Genomic DNA, 18,252 nt, shown 5'->3' with positions numbered 1-18,252 from the left:
ATTTATTAAAAATATTTTTTAATGTTTAGTTTTGAGACAGAGAGGGGGAGAGAGAGAGAGAGAGAGAGAGAGAGAGAGAGAGAGAGAGAGAGATGGAGAGAGAGCATGAGTGGTGGGGGAGGGTGCAGAGAGAGAGGGAGACACAGAATCTGAAGCAGGCTCCAGGCTCTGAGCTGTTGGCACAGAGCCTGACACAAGGCACAAACCCATAAAACGTGAGATCTTGACCTGAGCTGAAGTTAGACTCTTAACCTACTGAGCCATCCAGGTGACCTGATATTTTTTCTTTTTAGATCAAACAGAATGAGGTGAATAATTTTTAGCAACTTGTCTATAATATCCATGTCTAGGACTTCTTGAAGTCATCCCCTTAACCTTTATTCTACTCAGTCTTTTCTGGACATTTTGTAGCTTGTGTGCTTTGTCTCCATAACACATTTGTGCATGTGCATTTGTGTTGAATAGAAAGGCTGATAAAATAGACTCTAAATAACTCAGATGAATAAACAACCTCTTGCATATTGAGTAGAGTATCACAGCGTCCATTGTTCTGCCTTATATGATTGTCTCATTCTGTTCTCACAGTAGTTCCCTGCAGAAAATTGGTTAGGAATACACATACACTGAAAAAAAATTTTTTTTTTACTTACAGATATACTTTTAGAGGGTAATTATTTGCTTATTAAAGATTAAAAAAAGAAAAATACCAAGAAAGAATTTTTCATATTTATTGTCCAAGCTAACTGGGTTTAGACCCTAACAATATTGTCTTTTATAGATTTTAAAATGGAAGAGTCTGTGATATGAAGGTTATTTGACTTTTTCTGTTTATTTCAACAAGTGGTAGTAGCTAAATAGATCTGAATTGGTGAAAATGATAATTAATCTCAAGTACTATCTGATTGTTCCGTGAATGCAAATGGAGGGAGGGGAAGCAGCATTTGTAAAATGGCCCATTATTTCCATCAATAGTTCTATTCTCAGCCACTCTCAAGCAACATACACTGTAAGTTAAATAGTATCATGCTATGCAAATGTCAGCACTGAAACAAATTCCCTAGTGCACTCTTTCAACCGGTTGCAGTCTCTAAGCTCTTCCAATTTAGACATCCTTGATCTGCATTGGTAACTGTTATGACTGTGATACTTTTCATTTTTACATTGCATTTAATTTATATTTCTCAGTTAATCTCCCCAGCATTTCTCTATAACGAATATTATTCTTTCCATTTCAAATTAAGAAGGCTGAAGCTTATGGAAACAAAGTGATTTATCTTAGATTACATGTTAGGGTAGGATCTAGAATTCATACTTGGGTACATGTTCCATAGGAACACAAAAGAAATGTGTATTCTGCTGTTGTTGAATGTAGTCTTCCATAATTGTCAATTAGGTCTAGTTGTTTTATAGGCTATTCAACTTCCTAATATCCTTAGTGATTTGTTGTCTGCTTAGTCTCTGATTTACTGACAAATGTGTGTTAAATTCTCTAACTATGATGAATATTTGTCTATTTCTTCCTTTATTTTGAAACTTTTTTGCTTTACATATTTTGGGGTTATACTACTAGATGTAAATTTAGGATTGCTGTGTCTTCCTATTGAAATAACTATCTCTAGTAATACTCTTCTCTTGAAGTCTGCTATGTCTGGTAATGTATCCAATGCTGTATCTATGAAATTTACATTATGCCATCTCTCTCCAGAGGCTATTAGAATGGTGTATACTTTCTCCAAATGGCAGAACTTATCAACTTTTGATAATATATGGATGAATCATTTGCTGAAAATTATAAATTTCAGGTCAAATTTCTTTTGGCTTCTAGCACACCACCAGCTGGCTTTCAACACAAGCCAGTTGAGAATACAAACTCATTCTGAAAAGCCAAGTCATAATTAGAAAGTTAATTTGCTCACCCTCAAAATCACATAAGAAATACCAAAGCCAAATATAAATTGCTTTTGTATTATCCTTTATTTTGGGCGATTTATCTCCTTGATTCCTTTATTAACATGGATAATTAAGAGTTGAGTATATTGGGGGTGCGCCTGGGTGGCTCAGTCGGTTAAGCGTCTGACTTCGGCTCAGGTCATGATCTCACAGTTCGTTAGTTCAAGCCCTCCGTTGGGCTCTGTGCTGACGGCTCGGAGCCTGGAGCCTGCTTCAGATTCTGTGTCTCCCTCTCTTTCTGCCCCTCCCCCACTCACACACTATCTCTGTCTCTGTCTCTCTCAAAAATAAAGATTAAAAAAAGTATTGGGTATATTAGAATGGTAATTTTAGTCTTCACCTTGTCTACATAGAGCCATTTATTAGCACCTATCTTTGACAAAGCATCCATCCTATATTTGGAGTTAGACATCTCTATGGTGGATGCACAAGGGATGTTTCAAACATTTGCAGCAGGTGGGACTGGACCAACTTTGAGGATGAAGTCATTGTGAAGATGGGGGAAGTGGTTGCAAAGAGTGCTATCTGGGTGTTAAGAGTTGGCAGTATATTGCCACTGCTATCAATTCTCATCACAAAGGCTGGATGAGCATTCCCAACCTGCCTAAAGGTCAAGCTACTGCCCAAATAGATAACAAAGAAACTTAGCTCAGGAAATCTCCAACTAGTTGGTCAATGGACATCAAAGTTTTATTTGGTACGATTTCAAACCAACTGCTTTAGTCAAGCCATCAGTGGTAAGGGATGATGGCAGAAAAATTGACATTGCCCTTCCATTCTCTGATTTGTTCAGACTGATGCCTTTCAGTCCTCTTTATTTGGAAATTTCAATTTCTATTATTTTTTCTCCAGCCACATAGTTGCTAAGTCATATCCCATGAATCATAAGACTGTGGGAGAAATTAACAACAGCACCTTTTCGCAGAAAAGTTAAGAAACCTAAGCCTGGATGGTGATGGGGGGAAAGCTGGTTGCACTGTATTATTATATGAGATACCACCTTTCCTTGAAAATGTTTAGTGGCTGCTGACACCCCCACTCCACTTCTGAAAAATTCAGAGGATTTTTAGTGCCTCCAGCTTTATTGATGAGCCTGTCTTTAAAACTGTAATCTTCGCTAAACAGCAGCTTCAGAGAGAAAGCTCTATTGAAAGGATGAAGCCTGCACATAATCCATCCCCTTCCTAACATTTTGAAAGGTGGGTTTCAAAATATATGGTGAATATGGCCATTAATTTAACTTTTCGTCTAAGAGCAAAAGTCAAAGATAATGAAGATTCAAATTGTTCTATGCATACAGAATCTAGAAGCAAGAATGAATCTCCCTCGTGTGTATTCATTTGCATCCTTATTAACCGGACAGAATCTTATGGGAATTTTTATATACAGTCAGGTTGAGAAACAGAAACATAGAGCTTGTCCTTTTTCATCACGCACATGCTGGAATCAAGGTGAATGATTTGGTGAATCAAGTAGAATCAAGGTGAATGACTTATAAAGAGCCAATATCCACAGTGATTTATTACGGCTCTCCTGGGCTGGATGGTAGTGGCTGTGGCTGTGTCAGAGTCATGAAACTCAAGAGTCTTGCTCCCACATCGATGATTAGTTTTCTGAAATAGTTCAACTGTGGGCATTTCCACACGGCGGTCTGCTTTTCTGGTGTTTGAAATAAAGGAACTTACCAAACTGAGTGATTTGGGGACCGTTGAGCGGTGCACAGAACAGCTATTAAAGCTGTTCTTGTGTTCTAGCAAATCTTCCTCCAAAGTCACAATCGTTTTGCCACGTCCTGAGGCAATTACACATTCACAGAAGGTTAATATTAAGCAAAAGCGAATCTCTCATTGTTCTTCATCTGATTTCTGCTGTCAGTAATTTACTCACTCCTTGTCACTTTATAGAACCTGTGTAAGTCAAACCAGACCCTTCCATGCCATCCTCCTCTCATTCAGGGTCGACTCAACTCGAATTCTTCTTTCACACATTATGTTTTTAACCATGGCCTCCCTGTAGTCACTATCCTTGTCTAGAGTTGTTCTTTCTAGACTACTGCCGTGGCCTCTCCACTGATCTTTCAGCATCCACTGCGGTCCTCTGCCAATCTATTCTCCACATTGCATGCAAAATGAACCTTCCAGAAATCAAAACCAATTATGTTACCTACATCCCAGTTTAAAACTGTTAAATGACTTCCCAATGCTCTAAAATAAAGAGAAAAAAAATCTTAAAACATGGCAGTAAAGACCTGCATGATTCCTCTTGCCTATCTTTTCAACCCTGCCTTGTGCCTCACTCTACCTGTCTCTCTGTGATTGGCCACTCTTACACACCATGTTCCCTCTTACTACAGGGCCTTTGAACTTGCTGTTCCTATTCCTTCAAATGTCCTTTCCATCCCTCCACTTGTTAACTCAGACCTCAGCTCCATCGTCACAACCTCAGGGAATCTCTTTTGAAAGCTTCCTGATCAGGTTAAATCCCAATCTGTTGGCTCTAATAGCACTCAATCCTTCTCCTTTTTTGTACTTCTTGCAAAATTCCTATTCTACACTTGTTGGTATGGTCATTTAGCTAATATCTGTTTCCTCCATGAGATTATGAACCTCGTGACGGCAGGGGCCAGGTCCAGCTGTGTCCTATGCTGTACTCCCAGCATCCAGAACAGTGTCAGGCATATAGTAGTATTCCACACATTCTTACAGATTAATGAATATTTTAAATTTTATCTCACCAGAGTTAGAATCTAAATTCAAGGATGGAAGATATATGTGTCCCTCAGGAGCTACATAAGTTCTCTGAGTTTGTATGCAAACTTTTTTGTAATTGCAGATTTTATTTTCTGTGACGATGGGAAAGAGTTCTTAGCTTTCATCAGACTCTAAAAGTAGAAAGAGGTCCTAAAAAGTTAATAAGAACTTGAGGGAGACTCTGAAATTTTATTTTATTTTTTGTTTTATCACCCCTGAAGACTGGGCTACTCACACAACCTTTATTTCATCAGGAACATGGCATGATATTTATGAAGGCCCAGAAGAACTGTTGCTCAGTGAAAACATTAAGCAAATTCAGAAACACTAGGAGTTGTTATGAATTTGAATGAGAATTCAACTCGAATTTGTTGCCCTGAGTTTTTTCTTTAAAGAGCAGAGACCTGGCCACAAACAAGAGAGGATTAGAATGCAGAGAGCCGATGATGGGTATAGACTTACTGCTAAGATTCAGTGGTCCAGTGGGAATCCATGGCTGTTGGAAGTTAATGCAGAATGACAGACTGATGCTTCGAGTAGATTTTTTTTCTCACACAAACAAGTCTCTAATTAAAGCATTTTATGTTTATATAGTTGTCACATCCAATAATTTAAAATTATCCTAATTTAAAACAGCATTTAAGAAACCCTAATTAGACTGTTAATATTATGAATTTTCAAGTACTCATGTTCTCTTTCCGTGATTGAAATAAAGAGAAAAAAAATTCCCCCACATCAGCCAGCCAACACCTGATTCTCGAGGTGATAGTTAACTTAAGGTGAGCATATGGAACAGATATTCTGCAAATGGGTGGAAAAATCCTACATTCCTTACTCAATTTCTCATTCAAGTCAGGGAGCAAATTATTAATTTCCTCAAGCAGTTTTGTTCCTGTCATAAAATATGAGACGAATTTAGCTTTAAGAGATTCACAAATGTCAGTAGCTCCCCAAGAGTTACTGATTTAAAAATCTGTTCCTCTCAAAAGAAAAAGCAGGGGGGAAGAGTAAACACAACAGAAAAAAAGATCAAGATGAATTTGTTTCAATATTGTGTTTTAAAATGAAAGTCGGAATAGATTTGATGTCTGTATATGGAGAGGAAGGTCCTATTTTTTTTCTTGATTACAACACCCAAAAGAAATGCACATAGTTAGCAGTCAGTTTAATTTCTATCACTTTGACTGAAAAAGTTGTGCCAATTAAAGATGCCTGAAGCTCTTCAAGCTTAGAACATTTCTGCTAGTACTTTTTCTTCAATTATTCTGAAGCACTAAATGTGAAAACAAATCTCTTAGATTACCACAGGGCTGGAAAAACAAGAGCTGAAAAAAAGAGCCAGCGACAAACCATGCCGAAGCATAGTAGTGCCACCTTCCTGGCACAAGCACAAGGCTGTGTTCCTGCAGAAAAGATTTTTCAGATGGAAAGTGGGAGGGGGAAGCATCGCCATCCCTTACCACTCATCAGTTTCATTCTTTGCAATCTACCCAAGAGAAACTCACATGCTTGTACAACTGGGGGATATGTGCAAGATGGTTCATAACATTTTTGATTACAGTGCAACTCCACAAACAACCCAAATGCCCAGCAGTCAGAGACTGGATGAGTAAGTGGGGAGTATTCATACAATGGCATGTTAAACAATAGTCAAAACAAACAACTACAGGGGTAACTTTAAAATATGGATGGATCTTGGTGATGTAGTATTAAATGAAAAAAGTAGGTCTCAAAATATTATGACATAGTATCCTTTTTATTAACTTGAAAACAACTAAAATGGATGCAAGTTAACTGTATGAAAAGCCAAGCCAGGGAATGATGGGTATGGGATTTAGGACCGTGATTACTTTGGGCTGCTGTAGTGGGGAGGCAGGAATTTGAGATAAAACATGACTAGTTTTAGATTATCCTTAAAGTCCTGGCTTTTTGTTTTGGGTGATGGGTTTGTAGGTGCTTATTACATTATTAAAAAGAACTAAAGCAAGTGGCAGTACATGAACAAATGGTGAATGTGTGTCTTAAACTAAAAGAACCACTTAACGGGGGAGAAAATCCAAAAAAGATACTTTTTGGAGCTCCTGATGAGACTGGAAGAGTTGGGAAAGGGACTTGAAAGATTCTGTCAAGTTACTTACTATTGGTTTTCTTTCATGACAAAACAAATTGTTTTGCTGAAATACAGAAAGTGAATCTTCTCAAAATTCAGAGACTTGGGAAGAGAACAATGAGACAAGTTAAAAACATGAGATTTATTTTTCCCAGAAGAATAATAGAAAATGAAATCTGGGGACTGTACATCCTATTCTTTAGGGCCAACTCAAATTCACTTCTTTTTGATATAGGCTTAGTATTTTTGAACTCTTGAAAAGAATTTTAAACACATCCAAAAATGGAACAGTATAATAAACCCCCATACGTACACATCTCCCGGATTCAATAGTTATCATTTTATGAGCATAATATAGTTTTACCTCCTACTCCATATCCCTTCCCTGGTGTTTTGGAAACAAATTCTAGATATAATGTTATTTTTACATGTAAATGTTACTGGATATGTCTCTAAAAGACAAGGACTCTGCTTCATAAACGTAAGCGCAATACCATCATTATACAGTTCCTAAAAACAACAATAATTATTCAGTGCTATTAAAGCACTGAATAATCAGCCAGTGGTTTATTATTTACAGTTTGAAACAGGACCCAAATGAGTTCTCTTAAGTATTTTTTAATCTGTATTTCCAGTCCATTTCTTTCTTTGCATTTTTATTTATATTTTTGTCAAAGAAGCAGAGTCCTTTGTTATGTAGTTTCCCAATAATGTACTTATTATGTCCATGTTGTGTATTGTAACTTGTTCCTTAGTCCTCTGTATTTCTTGAAAATTAGTAGTTCAGTCTAGAGGGTTAATCAGATTAAGTGTCAGTTTTGGCAAAACTATAGATAGTGGTGTGTACTTCCACCAGGAGGAAAATAATGTCCAGTCTGTTCTTTGATAATGTCAGCAACCACTGATGATCATTAGTTAATTCATTAAGTTCTTTCTTTCTTTCTTTCTTTCTTTCTTTCTTTCTTTCTTTCTTTCTTTCTTTCTTTCTTTCTTTCTTTCTTTCTTTCTTTCTCTCTCTCTCTCTCTCTCTCTCTCTCTCTCTCTCTCTCTTTCAGTGTATTTATTTTAGAGAGAGAGTGAGCAGGGGAGGGGCAGAGAGAGAGGATCCCAAGCAGGCACCCCGCTGCCATTGCACAGCCTGATGCAGGGCTCAAACTCACAAACCCAGGAGATCATGACCTGAGCTGAAATCAAAAGTCGAACGTTTAATCGTCAGAGCCAGCCAGCGCTCCATCCCTTCTTTGTTTATTATTCTGAAATCATAAGCTGGAATCATTCTGTAGAGAGAAAATTTCCCTCATTGATTATGTTTACTTTGAGGTAATTCCTAAGCATTCTCTATGTGGAATGAATAAGGATTATGTATTGTTATGAATTCACAGATTGAAACATATTTGGTATGTTTTGACCTTTTGGAATTATTATCCAAATTGTCATTCAGATTGTTCCCTCTTAGGCCAGTAGGAGTATATTCAAGTGGCCCCTGAGTCCTTTTGATATCATGCTGGTAATCTTTAACAATTTCTTTGTTTTCAGTCATAATGCTTTATTCTAGGCTTTTTGTGAACATTTCCTGCTACAGACTTAGAAGTAGTCACTTCTTCAAAGAGTTTTGGTTTCTTTTAGTGAGAACTGATGTTTAGAGAACACACTGTAGGAACTAGAGGTGCTTATTGCTGTTGGATTCCTCATTTTTGTATGCCTTTTCGGTGGAGAATGTCATGACATATTTTTTAAAGGAAAGTTCATTATGAGTTTGTATTGAAACTTGCAAATTTAATTCAGGACTATAGCATTTTGTTTTTACTTAGCCTCATCAAGCTACGTCTACATCTTCTTCCAGCCTTGCCTAAATTCCCAGTTTTCAGTGACTATACCAGTATTATTCATTTACTTTGTTTCACATTGCCATTCATAACAGTTTCAGAATAACAATATCATTCCCACCTCTGACGATGAATGAAAACTGTCAAAGATGTCTAGTACTTCTTTTTTCCCTAGGGTATATGCCACTGAGGGTTTGGTCAAATTCCTTCTTTCCTAATTTTGACATAATTCTCATCAATTTCATTTTAATTTTAAGTTACAACCAGGTGGATTTTGCAACTGTTAGTGATTTGTTTTCACCTGCTCTTATTTTGGAGTTCATAGGGATATCTTATCCCTAAATTTCATAGTAGATGGAATTTTTCTTTTTAAATCATAGTTGTTCTTTTGGCAGTATCTACTAAAGCTGAATATATGCATGCACTATGAAATAGCAAGTTTACTTTTAGTTGTACATCCACCAGAAAGGCATATATATGTTCATCAAAAGACTCGTATTAAAATGCTTATAGCCAAAAACTTGAGACTACTGAATTGGCCATCAATGGTAAAATGAATAAATAAGTTGTGATATATTCATACTATGTATTTCTATACAGCAACAAGAATAAATGAGCTATAGCTACACACAACAGTTCAGGTAAATCTCACATAGTTTTGAGAAAAGAAAACAGATGCAAAAGAGTACATGTTGTATGATTCCACTTATATAAAGAATAAAAATAAAAATCCCCTAATCTATATTAGAGGTCAGGATACTTCATAGTGAGGAGTGTCTGGAAGGAGACACAGGAGGAGCCTCTGTAGATGTTGGTAATAACTATTTCTTGATCTTGGTGGTTGGTGTATCATCAATTTGTGGATATTTATCAATCTGGACACTTATGTGAATTTCATATATGTTTATTATACTGCAATTAAAAATGAAATTAGCTGCTTCATAGCCATTTTCATGGCTTTATCATTTAAACATACTTTTCCTCTAATTTGAGCATGAAAAAGAGTGATGATAGCAAATGGATTATGAAACAAATAATAAATACATGTGTCCATATTGATAGTTATGAGAGAGTATGAGGACAAGCTCTTCTTTATAGAATAATTTCACTTAATACATGAGGAAAGAGAGATAGGTTTAAAAAGCACTATTTTACAGTCACCAGGATAATAATCAAGATACACAAGGATGGGATCATCAGTTGTTGCTAAAATGTGGGTAAAATATCCACCAGACTCCCTCCCATCCTCACAGATTACTTATCAGTTTCCAAGGGGGAAGAGACACCTTTCCAATGGAGCAATTTGTTAGATACTACCTTATGAAAGGGATCAACCTTATATAGAGCTTGATATTGTACTTGTAATATTGTAATAAGTCTCAGCCACAAGTATGACAGTCTTTCTGAATTCTGTGAGTCTTTGTAGCAGACCATTGAACCTGTAGGCAGATTTGGGGATTCCTGCCTTCTATGAAATCTTAGTCTAGTTGAGGAATCCAGTAAAGTAGCACAGACAATGCCAACTCAATTGCTGTCCAAGGACAAGAAGGCGGTTCTTTGGGAAACTTGGAGCATGACCGTAACTTGCTCTGAAAATCGAGGGAGACTCCTAGGAAAAAGTAATGTAGCTGTCCAATTTTTCCAACACCATTTATTGAAGTAACTGTCTTTTTCCCATTGTATCTTCTTGCTTCCTTGTCATAGATTAATTTACCATGTAAGTATGGATTTATTTCTGGGCTCACTGTTCCATAGATCTGTGTCCATTTTTGTGCCAATACCAAACTGTTTTTGATTACTATAGCTTTGTAATACATCTCAAAATCTGATGATACCTTCAGTTTTTTCTTCTTTTTTCAAGATTTCTTTGGCTATTCAGGATCTTTGTGGTTTCATACAAATTTTAGTAATATTTATTCTAGTTCTGTGAAAAATGCTGTTGATATGTTGATAGAGATTGCATTGAATCTGCAGACAGCTTTGGGTAGTATAGACCTTTAAAATTAAAAATTAATTCTTCCAATCCATGAGCATGGAATATCTTTCTCTTCGTGTTGTCTTCAATTTCTTTCAACCGCATTTTATAGTTTTTAGAGTACAGGTCTTTCATCTACATGGTTAAGTTTATTCCTAGGTATTTTATTACTTTTGGTGCAGTTGTAAATGGACTTATTTTCTTCATTTCTCTTTCTGCTACTTTGTTATTAGTGTATAGAAAGGCTATCAACTTCTGGGTATGAAGTTTGTATCCTGCAACTTTACTGAATTCATTTAGTAAGAAGTTTAAAATTTTAAGTGGTTAATTTGTCAATCTTTCCCTGTGTGGACTTTGGATTACCTGAATGTCTTAGAGTATAAAATTATAAATGAGTTAGTTTGTGATTTTATCATCTATCCCAAGGTTATAAAATTATGACCGTATTTTTAAATTTTAGGTATTTAATCATATATAATTCATTTTTATGTGGAAGAAAGGGTCCTAATATAGATTTTCTAAATAGAAAATTATAACATGTGCTAATTAAGTTTTATCTCTTTTTAAATGTTCATATCTCTTATTTTCTTTCCACATCTTATAGCATTGGCTGGGTCTTTCAGAACAATGCTGAATAATTCTAGTGATTCTGATCATTCTTGTTTTGTTCTGATTTTCATGGTGATGCTTCTAAAATTGCAGTACATGAAATTTACTGCAGGTTGATACCTTTCCTTAAGGAAGTTTCCTTTTCTTTTTACTTTATTTGAAGTTTTTTAAGAATAAGAAATAAATATGGAATTTTATCAAATTTTTTCTATCTTTTGTTGAGAGGATGGTATGGTTTTTCTTCTTTGTGCTAGAAATGACATTAATGAATTCCCTAATATTGAACTGTTCTTGCATTCCTAGAATAAAGTCTACTTGCTTGGGCTTTATTATTCTTTTCATACAATCAATTTGTTGTCTTATTTAGGATTCATCAGATATGTTGTAATATAAGATGGTTCTGTATTAAATCAAAACTACACTTAGATACCACCTCACACCAGTCAGAGTGGCTAAAATGAACAAATCAGGAGACTATAGATGCTGGCGAGGATGTGGAGAAACAGGAACCCTCTTGCACTGTTGGTGGGAATGCAAACTGGTGCAGCCTCTCTGGAAAACAGTGTGGAGGTTCCTCAAAAAATTAAAAATAGACCTACCCTATGACCCAGCAGTAGCACTGCTAGGAATTTACCCAAGGGATACAGGAGTGCTGATGCATAGGAGCACTTGTACCCCAATGTTTATAGCAGCACTTTCAACAATAGCCAAATTATGGAAAGAACCTAAATGTCCATCAACTGATGAATGGATAAAGAAATTGTGGTTTATATACACAATGGAATACTACTTGGCAATGAGAAAGAATGAAATCTGGCCTTTTGTAGTAATGTGGATGGAACGGGAGAGTGTTATGCTAAGTGAAATAAGTGATAGAGAGAAAGACAGCTACCATATGGTTTCACTCTTATGTGGATCCTGAGAAACTTAACAGAAACCCATGGGGGAGGGGAAGGGAAAAAAAAAGGTTAGAGAGGGAGGGAGCCAAAACATAAGAGTTTCTTATGAGGGTTGATGGGGGGTGGGAGGGAGGGGAGGGTGGGTGATGGGTATTGAGGAGGGCACCTGTTGGGATGGGCACTGGGTGTTGTATGGAAACCAATTTTACAATAAATTTCATATTAAAAAAAAGATGGTTCTGTATTATTCTTTTGTTCTGCTTTTCTTTTATTTTGGTTGCAGGAAAAATTTTAGCCTTGAGAATTCCTTGGAAAGATTTCTATCATTTTTTTTTTCATGCTTTGGAAAAATTAAGTAGCATATGACTCATCTTTAAATTGTTTGGGCCTGATTTTGGAGGTCATGGTATATCCCAGATATGTGAGGGAACTTACTGTTTAAACATGCTGCTCTTTTTTTTTAAACTTGAAATGCCCCCAATATTTAATATTTCTCTAAGTTTTTCCAAAGACAATTACACTGAGAATGAAGCTTGCACTTAGTAAATCCTCCAGGTATCAGGACCCACCTTCCTTAGAAGGCAGTGAGGAGTTTTAAGTAACAAGTACTGTTTGTTCCCTACCATGCTATAATTTAAACCAAGGCCTTTATTTATGCATTGAACATGAGTGAGCATGTATTTGAGTGCAATTTACCTTTAGCCTATAAAGTCACATCTGGAATCTGGAGTTAAATAGCACCACATTTGCAGTCTGTTACAGTGAGGTGTGAGCCTCCTCTTATAGATTAATGCCCTAGCCAGCTTCCTAGCTAACACACTCAGTAATTTGTCTCTGTTGAGAGTAGATCTTTGTCTCTACTTACTTGTCTCTATTCATTTTTTCTTTCTTTCTTTCTTTCTTTCTTTCTTTCTTTCTTTCTTTCTTTCTTTCTTTCTTTCTTTCTTTCTTTCTTTCTTTCTCTTTCTTTCTTTCTTTCTTTCTTTCTTTCTTTCTTTCTTTCTTTCTTTCTTTCTTTCTTTCTTTCTTTTCCTTCCTTCCTTCCTTCCTTCCTTCCTTCCTTCTTTCCTTCCTTCCTTTTCCTTTTTCAGTTGGGTGAATGTTGCTATATAATTTGTTTTTTCATTTTGAACTAATCTGTATACTACTTTTATTATTATTCCATGGGTATTTGGGACAAAATACTACTTATACTAGCCAGCTACATACGTATGCCTAACCATCATGGTTTCAGCAACTTTAAGGGGAGAGTCTCGTGAGCAAAGAAGCAAAGTTTTATTCCAAAATGGCATTTGCTCAGGAAACCACAGCCCTCAGGATAGGATTGTCCTACTCTTTCCCATAGAGCCCGTTACTTAGCTGCGGACCTTGCTTTTCTCCATTACTCCCCCACCCCTTTCCTATCCTCAGCACCATATTAATGTTTTCTTCAGAATTATTGCCACTAATTGAATTGTCAAATTCATTTGTTTATACCTATTAATTATCTGTCTCTCCCCTAAAATGTAGGCACTATGAGACTCTTGATTTTGTCAATCTTATCTCCATTGTATTCCCAGTGCCCAGAACAAGGGAACACTCAATTAATGAATATAGGGCTAATGGCCAGGGTCGGGACGCTGTCACCCAGAGAGGCCCTCCTATGGCAGCAGGGGCCCTGAGGCCTCCCACTGAGCAAGGCAGGTCATTGACTCTCCCAAGGCTTGCCTGGTGGGAGGGTGGCTTGGGACTTCCCAGGCAGGACTTGAGGGACGTTACCTATCCAAGTTCTTGAGGGTGAGTGGAAGCTTTCCCAAGGAGTTTACCTTAAAGACGAAGAATGGCATCGGCTGTGCGCTCATGAGTCCTTGAAAAGTGGACTGCCTGTCATCTTCATCTATCTCTTCATTCACTGTGCTAAGCTTTTCAGGCACTGAAGTGTGACTGAGTGCATTATTAGTTGTTGGTATCATATAATCAGAGGCATGGTTTTGACAGGGAACATTCCATAACTGTCTTTGATTACTTGGGTTAGCTTAACCTCAATTAAGGAAATGGAGCATTCACCTGATGAATTCAAGGTGGGCAGATGGGCTGACACAGCTGTCTGGGATGCCAGGTGGAGGGAGGGAATTTAGACCCGAGTGAGAGCAACATCTTCTCAGTTAGCAAATGTGCCATCTGCTCCTCTATGATTGTTTTTAAAAGGAGGCACTTTAACTCTTTCAGGGAATAGTTTTCCAGAATAGCCATTGGTATTCAAGTCACCTGAAGGAATGTGAACGGGTTTCCAGGGAGCAGTTTAGTCCCTTTGGACTGAGGTGAGCAGGGAAAGAACATGGAGCAGCGTGTGCATATGGACCATTATCAAGACTCACGCGACACCTGTGAAGAGGTCAGTAAAAATAAGAGTTGTCTCATTTTCAGATGGGAAGCTAAGGCAGCTAAGCCAAAGACCTGGTCTATGTGATGTAAAAACAGAAAGCTGGGGAGGGAGGGACACATAACCAGGTGGTTTCACTTAATTCTGGAGAATCTTAATGAATAAACTGTAGTACAGTTTTCATTTTGCTCTGTTGCTGCTCAGCCATTTGGAGTGGAATTTTCCACCCGAAACAATAGATTAATGTGTATTTATTCAGCTAATCTATTTTGCTTCTTTATGTCACCTGCTATTCTATTCAGTGAAGTGTTTGTGTATCGAAACAAAGCTTTGTGCTACGTACTATTAGGGATATGAGGACAGATAAGATAAAGCTGCTGTGTTTCCCATGTGTAGCCTAGTGGAGGAATCAGACACAAGCGTAAATAACTCTAGTACACAATGAGATTTTGGTAAATTCTGAGACCTCCTTCTCTTTTTGTGCCTGGTGTTGTCTGAATCTGGGCTAAAGAGTGAGATGTGCACTCCATCCTTTTCTGATTGAATTTATTCCTGCCGTTCCATATTAAATTCTTTAACAAACTTCAACTTTTCTAACTCCCAAGTTCCCTGCTTTAACAGCAGAATAGAAAAAAGGTAAGCTCTGAGGGGAAGGGAGATGCAAATTGGGAAGAGGAATAAGGAAAGCTGCATATGTGGAAAGACTAATATAAAATAAGAAAAGGGGTCTTAAAGCCATTTAGTTCTCAAGTTGATTCTGGGGTAACAAAGACAGTTGTGCTGTGGCAGAGACATATGGGATGAACCAGAAGGCATGTGACCCAGAGACACGGTGCCTTATAGGAATGAGGAGCAGGACTCTGATTAGTTTTCTGCCTTGGGACAGGGGCCTGGCTCCTATAAAACCCTCTGTCTACTGGCTCACAAAGTAGTGTGAAATTGACCAATATGTACGCATTCAAGTCTGATGAGCTCTGTTTTGAAATTTGGGAATCTTGCGGCAAGCAGGTTGAAGGAGTGAGCATGGCGGGTCTTCTTCCCCTTGAGGACCGCCACTAGTGGGAAGCCCGGGAACAAAGTGTGCCAGAATGAATTCTCCTGCCTGTCTTTCTTCCCTGCAAATGATTTCCTGTTCTGTTTGTACAATCCTCACATTTGCCTGTTGTTTGCTGTGTTTGTGTTTTGCTCCTGTGTGTAGTATTTCCTGTGCTTTGGTCATGAAGGTGGTTTTTAAAAACTTGTTCCTATTGTCAGACTGATATCTGAGTTGCAAATGAATTTCCCTTGAGGCAGAAATATGGATACTGTGCTACCTTCTATGTAGCACTTTTTTAGCATTCTCTTGTCAACAACCAATCCAGAGTTTGCTGTTTATCGTGTTTTCTTCCTACTTTTATCTGAGCCACAATTTAAAAAGTCAAAATGTTTGTAGGTAGAGGAGAAATGCAACAATAACAGTGGCCTAAGTTCACTTTCTTCAACTGTTGTTCCCATGCTTAGTACACAATTCTCTGATATGGAAAGCTCCAGAGAACAATGGCAACATAGACATGGCCATGTGACTGGTTATGCTGCGGTCTACGAGGGTGCATTCGAGTCTCAGGATTGTGTCCCTTGAAACATGGGGTAGGTCTCTGCCAGTCCTTGCCTTGCTCACCAGAATGTGGCTGATTGATTGTTCTGAGCTGGAGATATGACCAATGTTGAGGAAATTTGAATCTTTCTCTATGAACTAAAGTTCATAATCTAAGAGAGCATTATTGATAACAAATAAGTAATCTTTGCAGTTCCTGGCAGGGTCCTGGAATTTGCACTACAGAGGTCCCAGAGGGGAAAGCTGAGTGAGGAGATAAATGATGGGGAAAGGAGAAAAGGAAGAGGGGGAAAGAGAGAAAAGAAAAGGAAAAAAGACCCGAGTTTCTGTTCCGTTTTCTTTTTTTTTCTTCCTCCTTTCCCTTCATTCTCTGCCCCCTCTTTTGCGGTCTCCTTTCCCTTCCCACCTCTTCCCTTCTAGATAACGTCTCATCTTTTTATCATGTTCATAAATCTGGCCTCTCTTGGCTTTTCCAATATGTCAGTTCTGACCATTATCACCAGCCAGCCCACCTGAAGTAGACTGTTCTCTCAGAATGGTTTCTTGTCTTCTTTGTCTATTCCTTTGGTGAAGGGACACCTTCTGCACTCTTTGTGGTATTAGGGACACTATCAATCATTGGAATGCACTTTTTTCATGATGGTCAATCAGAGAAACCCATCCATCTGGCCAAAGAGTTTGGCACAGGGATGGATGTGTGACCATTTGACCCAAGCAGAGCAATCAAAGTCTTCCTTGGGAGTGGCTGTAGAGAAAGAAGTTCTTTTTCCATTGAGGTTGCCAAACTGGGGCAGCTAAGAGCCTGTCAGAGCCATTTTGCTTGCTACATAAAGGGTTATAGGGGGTTGCTCTGGAATGTAAAGCCAAGAATTAAAAGAGGTATAAGATGGAAAAAGAGGAATAGCTTAGATACCACCTCATGAATTCCAGGATCTCTAGCCATGACGAAAGCCTGTGGACTCCCAGACATAGGATCCAAGAAATGTCTTTTATGTTTAAGCTAGCCTCAGTTGGGTTTCTATTATGAACTGATTAGCATAACAAAGATCAAATGACCAAGTGGTAGAATTTTTAGAAGTTTCCACTGGTTAACTAGAATTGGTTGTTGTTAGTTCCTACCAATCGTATTGCAACCAATGTTCTGGGAAAACCATGTATTTGGAGATGACTGCCTAAATGACCACCGCCTTTGATCTACTTTGGCATTGTCCAAGTCTCAAATACAATCCCACAGGTTGTTTACAGGTGTTTAGCTGGCTTTATGTCCATTCTGGTCTTCTTCATTTACATAACTCATTTTTGTGTTAGATATTGTCTGTTAATAACTATCCCTGCTTTTCTTTCTTTCCCTTTCTTTGCATCCTGGGGCTAAAAGCCTGGAAATTACATTTCTCAAACTCCTAATCAGCAAGATTCCAGTTAGATTCTGCAAATCAGTCACTTTGGTGAGGTCTAGAAGGCATCTGGGAGGTTCAAGTCATTTCTCTCTAGCATCAACTATGGAAATGTGTGTGGGTGTCAGCAGATGGCAGATGTGGGTTTTTGTGAGTGGTTTTTGGAGTCCTCCTGAAAGTCACTTCTGTAGGGCAGGCAACTGGCTTCATTGGTGGCAGCTTTCTGCTGATTCTGGGCCTTTGCCCAAGGACTAGCTAGTAGAGCTACAGATAGCTGAAATCATTGGCAGGAGCTACCCTCTGATTCTGACTTTTCTGATTTCCTGATTTCCAGCAGCCCTCCTGACCGTTGTCCTCACAACTTTGCCAATGTTTATGGAAGCCTCCAGTTTCCTGTATTTAATGTCTTCTTAATTGAGATCCCTAGAGTGACTTCTAAATTTCTGACCAAACCCTGATTGAGTCACTTTATTATCTTGTATCATGTTATAAAGAGTCAGTTACTTACAGAAAGACCAAGAAAGATCATACAGTGATGGTCAAAATTATCATCCTTCAACTCTAAAAATTGTGAAGCCACTACTGTCTCTTACTGCTGGATTGAAAAGTATTTATCAAATACAATCCACTTGGAAAGGCCTTGAGAGGAAATAAAATGTTTCATTATACACTCAGAAAGGCTAAGTCTCTTTAGAAGGGGGTAGTCTTCTGAGGGTTACTTGTCTGGATGTGAAGAACTCATTGTGCATGGCTACTAAGTTATAGTTGTAAATGAGGGGAAAG

The 18,252-nt window shown here is 37.9% G+C and overlaps 2 long non-coding RNA genes across 8 annotated transcripts in view; one reads left to right on the top strand and one right to left on the bottom strand.

Annotated features, from left to right (window-relative positions):
- Positions 1–18,252, top strand: part of LOC123381441 — a 308,159-nt gene that overhangs the window by 123,825 nt on the left and 166,082 nt on the right. For 4 of the 7 annotated variants that reach the window (XR_006588414.1, XR_006588416.1, XR_006588415.1 and 1 more), the window contains exon 3: positions 14,328–14,493. This is a non-coding gene — a long non-coding RNA (uncharacterized LOC123381441). Of the gene's footprint in view, positions 1–14,327; positions 14,494–15,981; positions 18,136–18,252 lie in introns of those variants that run through there. The other 3 variants (XR_006588413.1, XR_006588410.1, XR_006588411.1) reach the window with 2 other exon arrangements.
- The window catches only part of LOC123381442, a 51,683-nt gene that overhangs the window by 7,124 nt on the left and 26,307 nt on the right, over positions 1–18,252 (bottom strand). The window lies entirely within an intron of this gene.

The sequence above is a fragment of the Felis catus genome, chromosome D3 (genome assembly GCF_018350175.1).
Source record: "Felis catus isolate Fca126 chromosome D3, F.catus_Fca126_mat1.0, whole genome shotgun sequence".
NCBI lineage: Eukaryota > Metazoa > Chordata > Mammalia > Carnivora > Felidae > Felis > Felis catus.
Note: the sequence above shows the minus strand (reverse complement) of the source record. Positions and strands in the feature narration are given on the sequence as shown.